The sequence below is a fragment of the Rattus norvegicus genome, chromosome 5 (genome assembly GCF_036323735.1).
Source record: "Rattus norvegicus strain BN/NHsdMcwi chromosome 5, GRCr8, whole genome shotgun sequence".
NCBI lineage: Eukaryota > Metazoa > Chordata > Mammalia > Rodentia > Muridae > Rattus > Rattus norvegicus.
Window position 1 is genome coordinate 80,464,038 of NC_086023.1, and position 10,855 is coordinate 80,474,892.

The window sequence follows — 10,855 nt, forward strand, 5'->3', positions numbered from 1 at the left end:
TGATGTGGACTGTGGCAGGGGTGGGGGAGACAGAGAGACAGAGAAAGATTTCAGCAAAATTGGTTGGCTCTCTGAACAGCGTTTTACCATATTGTAGCAAACCACAGCAAGAACTTGATTCAGGATCCTGAGCTTGAACCAAATTTAATCTCTTGATCTAGGGGCCAGAGGATGCTATGGGGTACTGGGCAAACTTTTGTCTTTATCCATTGGGCCTCTAATGACCAGACCTCCCCCGACCCCTGGCATGTCCTGAACCATGTTGAGCAGCCATAGCCTTAGAAAGATGTGTCTCTCCTCGATCTATTGGAAATCATAGTCTATGGATGGAAGAATCATGCAGCAAGTCTCATGCCTCTATTGTCCTTATAAAGCCTCTAAGGCAGGAGCCCTAGAGAGCATTCATCAGGTCTTGGGACTGCTCCAGAGGTGGTGAAATCCTGAGACTCAGCTTAGATTCTGGGACATGAGGAAGGATCTTGGGCACAGAACTCAGGAGGTCCCCTCATTCTCTCAGGGGTTAGCTCTCTGGACACATAGACATACATTTAAGTGCAAGGGTAATCATTTATTGAACTGCAAGAGCAAGAAATTTGTGCGGAATGATCATGGGTGGGACAAAGAGAAATTTAAGAAAGCTTTTAATTCTCGATGTGTTGTCCTGGGTAACTAGGGAAGATGCTGGAGAGACCAGGATTGCACTTTTCTGTGACACAGGATGGAAATCAGATCGCAGAATTTGTCTCAGGATGCTCCATGGACAGGAAATGGGGATGCTGGAGTCCTGGTGAGAAGTCTCCACTCAGCACTGAGTAATCCAGGAAGAAAGAATACAGGAACCCATTACGAACGTCTTCGATTGACTTCTGGACAGAGAGGCACTCTGTTGTATAGAACAAAGGATGAAGAAATAGATCTTGCCCTGCAATCTAATCAACATTATTTGCCAGAAAACAGGGATTAAAGGCATAGGCATATGAAAAATGAAGTAACAAAAGGTCTGAGGCTTGGTTCCACAACCTTCGGCATAAGAAGCTCTGAAGAATGGTCATTGCCGGCCCAGGAGCAGCAGGACCCCTGCCTGAGACACCGCCGGAACCTGAAGGAAACAGACCGGATAAACAGTTCTCTGCACCCAAATCCCATGGGAGGGAGAGCTAAACCTTCAGAGAGGCAGACAAACCTGGGAAACCAGAAGAGACTGCTCTCTGTACATACATCTCGGAGGCCAGAGGAAAACACCAAAGGCCATCTGGAACCCTGGTGCACTGAAGCTCCCGGAAGGGGCGGCACAGGTATTCCTGGTTGCTGCCGCCGCAGAGAGCCCGTGGGCAGCACCCCACGAGCGAACTTGAGCCTCGGGACTACAGGTAAGACCAACTTTTCTGCTGCAAGAAAGCTGCCTGGTGAACTCAAGACACAGGCACACAGGAACAGCTGAAGACCTGTAGAGAGGAAAAACTACACGCCCGAAAGCAGAACACTCTGTCCCCATAACTGACTGAAAGAGAGGAAAACAGGTCTACAGCACTCCTGACACACAGGCTTATAGGGCAGTCTAGCCACTGTCAGAAATAGCAGAACAAAGTAACACTAGAGACAATCTGATGGCGAGAGGCAAGCGCAGGAAACCAAGCAACAGAAACCAACACGACATGGCACCATCGGAGCCCAATTCTCCCACCAAAATAAACATGGAATATCCAAACACACCAGAAAAGCAAGATCTAGTTTCAAAATCATATTTCATCATGATGCTGGAGGACTTCAAGAAAGACGTAAGAACTCCCTTAGAGAACAAGTAGAAGCCTACAGAGAGGAATCACAAAAATGCCTGAAAGAATTCCAGGAAAACATAATTAAACAAGTAGAAGCCCATAGAGAGAAGTCTCAAAAATCCCTGAAAGAATTCCAGGAAAACACAATCAAACAGTTGAAGGAATTAAAAATGGGAATAGAAGCAATCAAGAAAGAACACATGGAAACAACCTTGGATATAGAAAACGAAAAGAAGAGACAAGGAACTGTAGATAGAAGCTTCACCAACAGAATACAGGAGATGGAAGAAAGAATCTCAGGAGCAGAAGATTCCATAGAAATCATTGACTCAACTGTCAAAGATAATGTAAAGCGGAAAAAGCTACTGGTCCAAAACATACAGGAAATCCAGGACTCAATGAGGAGATCAAACCTAAGGATAATAGGTATAGAAGAGAGTGAAGACTCCCAGCTCAAAGGACCAGTAAATATCTTCAACAAAATCATAGAAGAAAACTTCCCTAATCTAAAAAAAGAGATACCCATAGGCATACAAGAAGCCTACAGAACTCCAAATAGATTGGACCAGAAAAGAAACACCTCCCGTCACATAATAGTCAAAACACCAAACACACAAAATAAAGAAAGAATATTAAAAGCAGTAAGGGAAAAAGGTCAAGTAACATATAAAGGCAGACCTATCAGAATCACACCAGACTTCTCGCCAGAAACTATGAAGGCCAGAAGATCCTGGACTGATGTCATACAGACCCTAAGAGAACACAAATGCCAGCACAGGTTACTGTATCCTGCAAAACTCTCAATTAACATAGATGGAGAAACCAAGATATTCCATGACAAAACCAAATTTACACAATATCTTTCTACAAATCCAGCACTACAAAGGATAATAAATGGTAAAGCCCAACATAAGGAGGCAAGCTATACCCTAGAAGAAGCAAGAAACTAATCGTCTTGGCAACAAAACAAAGAGAATGAAAGCACACAAACATAACCTCACATCCAAATATGAATATAACGGGAAGCAATAATCACTATTCCTTAATATCTCTCAACATCAATGGCCTCAACTCCCCAATAAAAAGACATAGATTAACAAACTGGATACGCAACGAGGACCCTGCATTCTGCTGCCTACAGGAAGCACTCCTCAGAGACAAAGACAGACACTACCTCAGAGTGAAAGGCTGGAAAACAACTTTCCAAGCAAATGGTCAGAAGAAGCAAGCTGGAGTAGCCATCCTAATATCAAATAAAATCAATTTTCAACTAAAAGTCATCAAAAAAGATAAGGAAGGACACTTCATATTCATCAAAGGAAAAATCCACCAAGATGAACTCTCGATCCTAAATATCTATGCCCCAAATACAAGGGCACCTACATACGTAAAAGAAACCTTACTAAAGCTCAAAACACACATTGCACCTCACACAATAATAGTGGGAGATTTCAACACCCCACTCTCATCAATGGACAGATCATGGAAACAGAAATTACACAGAGACGTAGACAGACTAAGAGAAGTCATGAGCCAAATGGACTTAACGGATATTTATAGAACATTCTATCCTAAAGCAAAAGGATATACCTTCTTCTCAGCTCCTCATGGTACTTTCTCCAAAATCGACCATATAATTGGTCAAAAAACGGGCCTCAACAGGTACAGAAAGATAGAAATAATCCCATGCGTGCTATCGGACCACCACGGCCTAAAACTGGTCTTCAATAACAATCAAGGAAGAATGCCCACATATACTTGGAAATTGAACAATGCTCTACTCAATGATAAACTGGTCAAGGAAGAAATAAAGAAAGAAATTAAAAACTTTTTAGAATTTAATGAAAATGAAGGTACAACATACCCAAACTTATGGGACACAATGAAAGCTGTGCTAAGAGGAAAACTCATAGCGCTGAGTGCCTGCAGAAAGAAACAGGAAAGAGCATATGTCAGCAGCTTGACAGCGCACCTAAAAGCTCTAGAACAAAAAGAAGCACATACACCCAGGAGGAGTAGAAGGCAGGAAATAATCAAACTCAGAGCTGAAATCAACCAAGTAGAAACAAAAAGGACCATAGAAAGAATCAACAGAACCAAAAGTTGGTTCTTTGAGAAAATCAACAAGATAGATAAACCCTTAGCCAGACTAACGAGAGGACACAGAGAGTGCATCCAAATTACCAAAATCAGAAATGAAAAGGGAGACATAACAACAGATTCAGAGGAAATTCAAAAAATCATCAGATCTTACTATAAAAACCTATATTCAACAAAACTTGAAAATCTTCAGGAAATGGACAATTTCCTAGACAGATACAAGGTACTGAAGTTAAATCAGGAACAGATAAACCAGTTAAACAACCCCATAACTCCTAAAGAAATAGAAGCAGTCATTAAAGGTCTCCCAACCAAAAAGAGCCCAGGTCCAGACGGGTTTAGTGCAGAATTCTACCAAACCTTCCTAGAAGACCTCATACCAATATTATCCAAACTATTCCACAAAATTGAAACAGATGGATCACTACCGAATACCTTCTACGAAGCCACAATTACTCTTATACCTAAACCACACAAAGACACAACAAAGAAAGAGAACTTCAGACCAATTTCCCTTATGAATATCGACGCAAAAATACTCAACAAAATTCTGGCAAACCGAATCCAAGAGCACATCAAAACAATCATCCACCATGACCAAGTAGGTTTCATCCCAGGCATGAAGGGATGGTTTAATATACGGAAAACCATCAACGTGATCCATTATATAAACAAACTGAAAGAACAGAACCACATGATCATTTCATTAGACGCTGAGAAAGCATTTGACAAAATTCAACACCCCTTCATGATAAAAGTCCTGGAAAGAATAGGAATTCAAGGCCCATACCTGAACATAGTAAAAGCCATATACAGCAAACCAGTTGCTAACATTAAACTAAATGGAGAGAAACTCGAAGCAATCCCACTAAAATCAGGGACTAGACAAGGCTGCCCACTCTCTCCCTACTTATTCAATATAGTTCTTGAAGTTCTAGCCAGAGCAATCAGACAACAAAAGGAGGTCAAGGGGATACAGATCGGAAAAGAAGAAGTCAAAATATCACTGTTTGCAGATGATATGATAGTATATTTAAGTGATCCCAAAAGTTCCACCAGAGAACTACTAAAGCTGATAAACAACTTCAGCAAAGTGGCTGGGTATAAAATTAACTCAAGTAAATCAGTAGCCTTCCTCTACACAAAAGAGAAACAAGCCGAGAAAGAAATTAGGGAAACAACACCCTTCATAATAGACCCAAATAATCTGAAGTACCTCGGTGTGACTTTAACCAAGCAAGTAAAAGATGTGTACAATAAGAACTTCAAGACACTGAAGAAGGAAATTGAAGAAGACCTCAGAAGATGGAAAGATCTCCCATGCTCATGGATTGGCAGGATTAATATAGTAAAAATGGCCATTTTACCAAAAGCAATCTACAGATTCAATGCAATCCCCATCAAAATACCAATCCAATTCTTCAAAGAGTTAGACAGAACAATTTGCAAATTCATCTGGAATAACAAAAAAGCCAGGATAGCTAAAGCTATCCTCAACAATAAAAGGACTTCAGGGGGAATCACTATCCCTGAACTCAAGCAGTATTACAGAGCAATAGTGATAAAAACTGCATGGTATTGGTACAGAGACAGACAGATAGACCAATGGAATAGAATTGAAGACCCAGAAATGAACCCACACACCTATGGTCACTTGATTTTTGACAAAGGAGCCAAAACCATCCAATGGAAAAAAGATAGCATTTTCAGCAAATGGTGCTGGTTCAACTGGAGGGCAACATGTAGAAGAATGCAGATCGATCCATCCTTATCACCCTGTACAAAGCTTAAGTCCAAGTGGATCAAGGACCTCCACATCAAACCAGACACACTAAAACTAATAGAAGAAAAACTAGGGAAGCATCTGGAACACATGGGCACTGGAAAAAATTTCCTGAACAAAACACCAATGGCTTATGCTCTAAGATCAAGAATTGACAAATGGGATCTCATAAAACTGCAAAGCTTCTGGAAGGCAAAGGACACTGTGGTTAGGACAAAACGGCAACCAACAGATTGAGAAAAGATCTTTACCAATCCTACAACAGATAGAGGCCTTATATCCAAAATATACAAAGAACTCAAGAGGTTAGACCACAGGGAAACAAATAACCCTATTAAAAAATGGGGTTCAGAGCTAAACAAAGAATTCACAGCTGAGGAATGCCGAATGGCTGAGAAACACCTAAAGAAATGTTCAACATCTTTAGTCATAAGGGAAATGCAAATCAAAACAAACCTGAGATTTCATCTCACAACAGTGAGAATGGCTAAGATCAAAAACTCAGGTGACAGCAGATGCTGGCGAGGATGTGGGGAAGAGGAACACTCCTCCATTGTTGTTGAGATTGCAGACTGGTAAAACCATTCTGGAAATCAGTCTGGAGATTCCTCAGAAAATTGGACATTGAACTGCCTGAGGATCCAGCTATACCTCTCTTGGGCATATACCCAAAAGATGCTTCAACATATAAAAGAGACACGTGCTCCACTATGTTCATCGCAGCCTTATTTATAATAGCCAGAAACTGGAAAGAACCCAGATGCCCTTCAACAGAGGAATGGATACAGAAAATGTGGTACATCTACACAATGGAATATTACTCCGCTATCAAAAACGAGTTTATGAAATTCGTAGGCAAATGGTTGGAACTGGAAAATATCATCCTGAGTGAGCTAACCCAATCACAGAAAGACATACATGGTATGCACTCATTGATAAGTGGCTATTAGCCCAAATGCTTGAATTACCCTAGATCCCTAGAACAAACGAAACTCAAGACGGATGATCAAAATGTGAATGCTTCACTCCTTCTTTAAATGAGGAAAAAGAATACCCTTGGCAGGGAAGGGAGAGGCAAAGATTAAAACAGAGACTGAAGGAACACCCATTCAGAGCCTGCCCCACATGTGGCCCATACATATACAGCCACCCAATTAGACAAGATGGATGAAGCAAAGACAGGAGCCGGATGTAGATCGCTCCTGAGAGACACAGCCAGAATACAGCAAATACAGAGGCGAATGCCAGCAGCAAACCACTGAACTGAGAATAGGTCCCCCGTTGAAGGAATCAGAGAAAGAACTGGAAGAGCTTGAAGGGGCTCGAGACCCCAAAAGTACAACAATATCAAGCAACCAGAGCTTCCAGGGACTAAGCCATTACCTAAAGACTATACATGGACTGACCCTGGACTCTGACCCCATAGGTAGCAATGAATATCCTAGTAAGAGCACCAGTGGAAGGGGAAGCCCTGGGTCCTGCTAAGACTGAACCCCCAGTGAACTAGACTATGGGGGGAGGGCGGCAATGGGGGGAGGGTTGGGAGGGGAACACCCATAAGGAAGCGGAGGGGGGAGGGGGATGTTTGCCCGGAAACCGGGAAAGGGAATAACACTTGAAATGTATATAAGAAATACTCAAGTTAATAAAAAAAAAAAAAAAAGAATGGCCATTGCCTTGAGGAATAATGGTGAAAGCCTTGGCCACTTTTAAAGACTTTCCTACATTATCTGAGTGAAGTCTTGGGAAATGGGAAAGAGGGGTCAAAGGAGTCTGCTCTCCAAACTGGAAGAGAAGTGGAGATCATGCAACTCCACTTCCAGGTAAGAAGCCAAGGTTGTACGGAGTTCAGATGAAGATCTTATTGTCCAGAGTGGGATGGAATAGGACCACAGTCTCTGAAGAGCAGTCATACTCACATCCTGCTACTCTCTGTTTCAAACTTTAACTCTTAATGACAATTAACACATTGCTGAGCCCTTTTTACACAACCGTGCAGCAACTATGGAAAACTCACTCCCTTGTTTTCTTGCCTAAATGCTTGTGTCACCTTACTTTAGAGCTCAAAATAGGACCAGATAGTCACAAATCCACATAATTCAAAGCCATTTTTCAAGCTCTCCTCAAAAACTCCTTATCAAATTCTTCTTATAATAATTTGTGTGCACAATACTAACGCTTTTGGAAGGCCTGGTCCATGCCCACCCCCTCCTTGCTCTCACTGGAGATTGCCCACCTGGAGGCTCAGGCCTTTCTTCAACCGCGGGCCTGGAGACAGCGATCTGCAGGGTGAGAACAGAACGTGTTCAGGTACCAGGTCCACGTTATTCCCCGAAGAAGAAATGAGGTGCCTCTCCAGCTTTCAACAAACGGCTGATAGCCAATCCCCCAGGTTTATTTCTTCTATGATATAATATTCAGGACGAGAAAAATAAGTGAATCCTGACTTACCAGTCTTGGTTACGTCAATGATATTCTCCCTAGTGATTCCATGCGCCACACATAGTTTTGCAAACTTTTCCTTGATATCTGAACTCAGATCCTTTGTTCTTCCTGTGAAAAGAGCAGCAGTGTGTGTAGCAGCTGTGTCCTAGGCACTGACCACAAAACTAAGTGAGGGGACAGGGGCTCCCCCATAAGGGTGAGAAAATATCTGGAGACACGGTTGACAGGTGTGGGTCCAATCTATCCTGAATATGGCACCCACGGAATGGCCTTCTGGCACACGGAGAGATTTCAGAGTGTGCCTATCACTGTGCTTGAGGCAGGGTACAGGTGAACATCGCTGACCTTCAGGAAGTGAGGAAGAGGCAGGACCTGGGAAGACCATATTAAAGCTAGAGTTTCCTTCCTGTTTTCCCACCCCAAGATCTGTGTCCTTGTGGAAATACTTTACCGTAAAGCTCCATCAGCTGGAAGGTTTCCCCGTCCTTGAAATTAACGAGATGAAACATGACATATCTGTCATAGTCTGTCTTAAGTATATTAAATGTATTCCCTCCGTCATCTGTGGAGGACATGGGACACAGCTCAGAAATTCTCTGGTCTGCAAGTAATTATGTAAACCCTTTACCTGTTCTACCCCAAAGATGAAAATCATTAAAGTAAATATCCTGGAAGAGATGGTGGGCAGGGATGTCTGCTGCTTCCCATCTGTAGCTTTCTGGACTTGATGAAGTAACTTCTAAGGAAGGGGCCCTGGGACGACACCCACTAGAGAACACTTAGCCACAGCAGTGACTCATTCTCTCTCATCCTCTCTGAGGCTCACCTGCCTCCCTCAGCACCTTCAAGCGACACGTCTATCTTTCATAAGTCTGCTGTCTCACATGGCTACATCCTGATCAATGTGCACTGGTGCTAGCTACCGGGCAGTATCAGATTCCACCTCACCATACTTATCCCCCTTGCCTGTCACAGGGTGCTAGCTACTAGATGGACCCCATGTCCCTGGCTAAATCAACCATGTCAGGAAGTGCTTGAGATTCTACAAGGGGTTGTGGTGAGTTCCCTAGTAGAAAGTTTGACTGGGAGATGCAAGTTCCTGAGTTGAATCCCCAGCAACACACACACACACAGACACACGCGCGCACACACACACACACACACACACACACACACACGATAAAGGTGGTAGGGTTTACTAAATCCTTGTGGATAGATATATAGACCTTCTATATACTTACATTCAACAAAATATTCGCCTTCCTATGGCGTTTTGTAGGCAACCAAATACAGTTCCCTGCACTCTCCATTTACCCTGTAAAACAGAGCAAGCTGATGCTTAGGGGATTTTTCATCTGGCTGGCTTCTTCACCCTCTACTCTATAGGTATCTCCAGTTTCTGATTCCATTTACCCTTTGAATATTTTTGCAAAATTACCAAAATGGCTGTTTTTTAAAGGTTATTTTGTTTCTGTCTGATACTTTAGTAATCACGAATTTGCTCTTATTTCTTCTTCCTCAGCTAAGGGCAGACACCTCACTTACTTAATACAGAACTTGAAGCCTAAGGAATTCTCCAAGACATCGATGTGCTGCATAAAAACTCTCATGCTGCCATTCTCTTCTATCTTTTCTCTTTTGTCAGAGGCCATGACAATAGAAAACCAATCCCCATTGAGCTGTAATGGATAAGAAAATGCTTAAGGGAGAAGGGGGCAGGGATACCACATGGATGTGTTTCTTCTTGAATTTGGCTTGATAGAGTTGTCACAATACCTAACATTCTGTCCCTGCCTCTCAGTGAGAGCAGAGGTCCCCAAACCTTGTTAGATCTGAATACCATACAACTGGTCTTACTTCAAGGTCTGAAGCCATTCCTTTGTCTAATAGAACAAGCCACTGTACCCATCCGCTCAGAGGACCCGCTTGGCTTCAAGAGTTCTCCAAAACACTCTCTGAGTCAGAAGTTACTATTCGCTGAGCCTACCTTGTCAACATCGAGGTTCCCTCTCTTGAAACTAGCTTCTTCTGCATGGCCACAGACCAGGGTCAGGCCCAGACACAGCAGCAGCAGCAACAGCTTCATGTTGGTAGGGAATAGAATTGCCTCTCTGTCGGGACAATCTCTCTGCTGATGGTGCCCACACTCCACCTCCAGCACTTTGCTCATCTTTATACTCTCTCTGGGTTCGAGTGTTTTTTTTCCTTCTCAAATGGGCCTCCTTCCCTCAGGCTTTGTGGAATGTTTTCTCATGTACTGATGTGAAGCCAAGGATTGTTCCTGCCCTTTTCAAACTTGGCAACCTCATCTCCTATGGATTGATTTTATCACTCATACATTTCACAAAACATATTCCCAAGAAAAACAGTGGGTGTTCTAGAGGGCTGCCATCCGGAACCAGATGCACCTTTGGATCTGACTTGAATCAGAAAGCCAGTAATGGAGTGGGCGGGTACTGAACTGGAAGGTCAAGCATGGAGAGAATCTTTGCTTCAAGACTTGAGTGGAGTGTGGAAGAAAATGAATTAGTTGGGTTTTCTTTGAAAAGATCCATTCACATTTCATGCGTATGAGCATTGATTTTGCATGTGTACCATGCAGACCTGGGGCCAAGGAAGTCAGAAGGAGGTCAAAAGAAGGAGTCAGATTCTTTGAAACCTTTTCTTGCTGAGGACACAGGTTCAATTCCCAGCACTCACATGGCATCTCACAACTGACTCTAACTCCAGTCACAGGAAATGACCTTCT

At 42.8% G+C, this 10,855-nt stretch overlaps 1 pseudogene; it reads right to left on the reverse strand.

The window, feature by feature from the left end:
- Positions 1 to 547: 547 nt before the first annotated feature.
- Positions 548 to 10,486, reverse strand: Mup4-ps2 (major urinary protein 4, pseudogene 2; annotated as a pseudogene).
- Between the last annotated feature and the right edge of the window lie 369 nt (positions 10,487 to 10,855).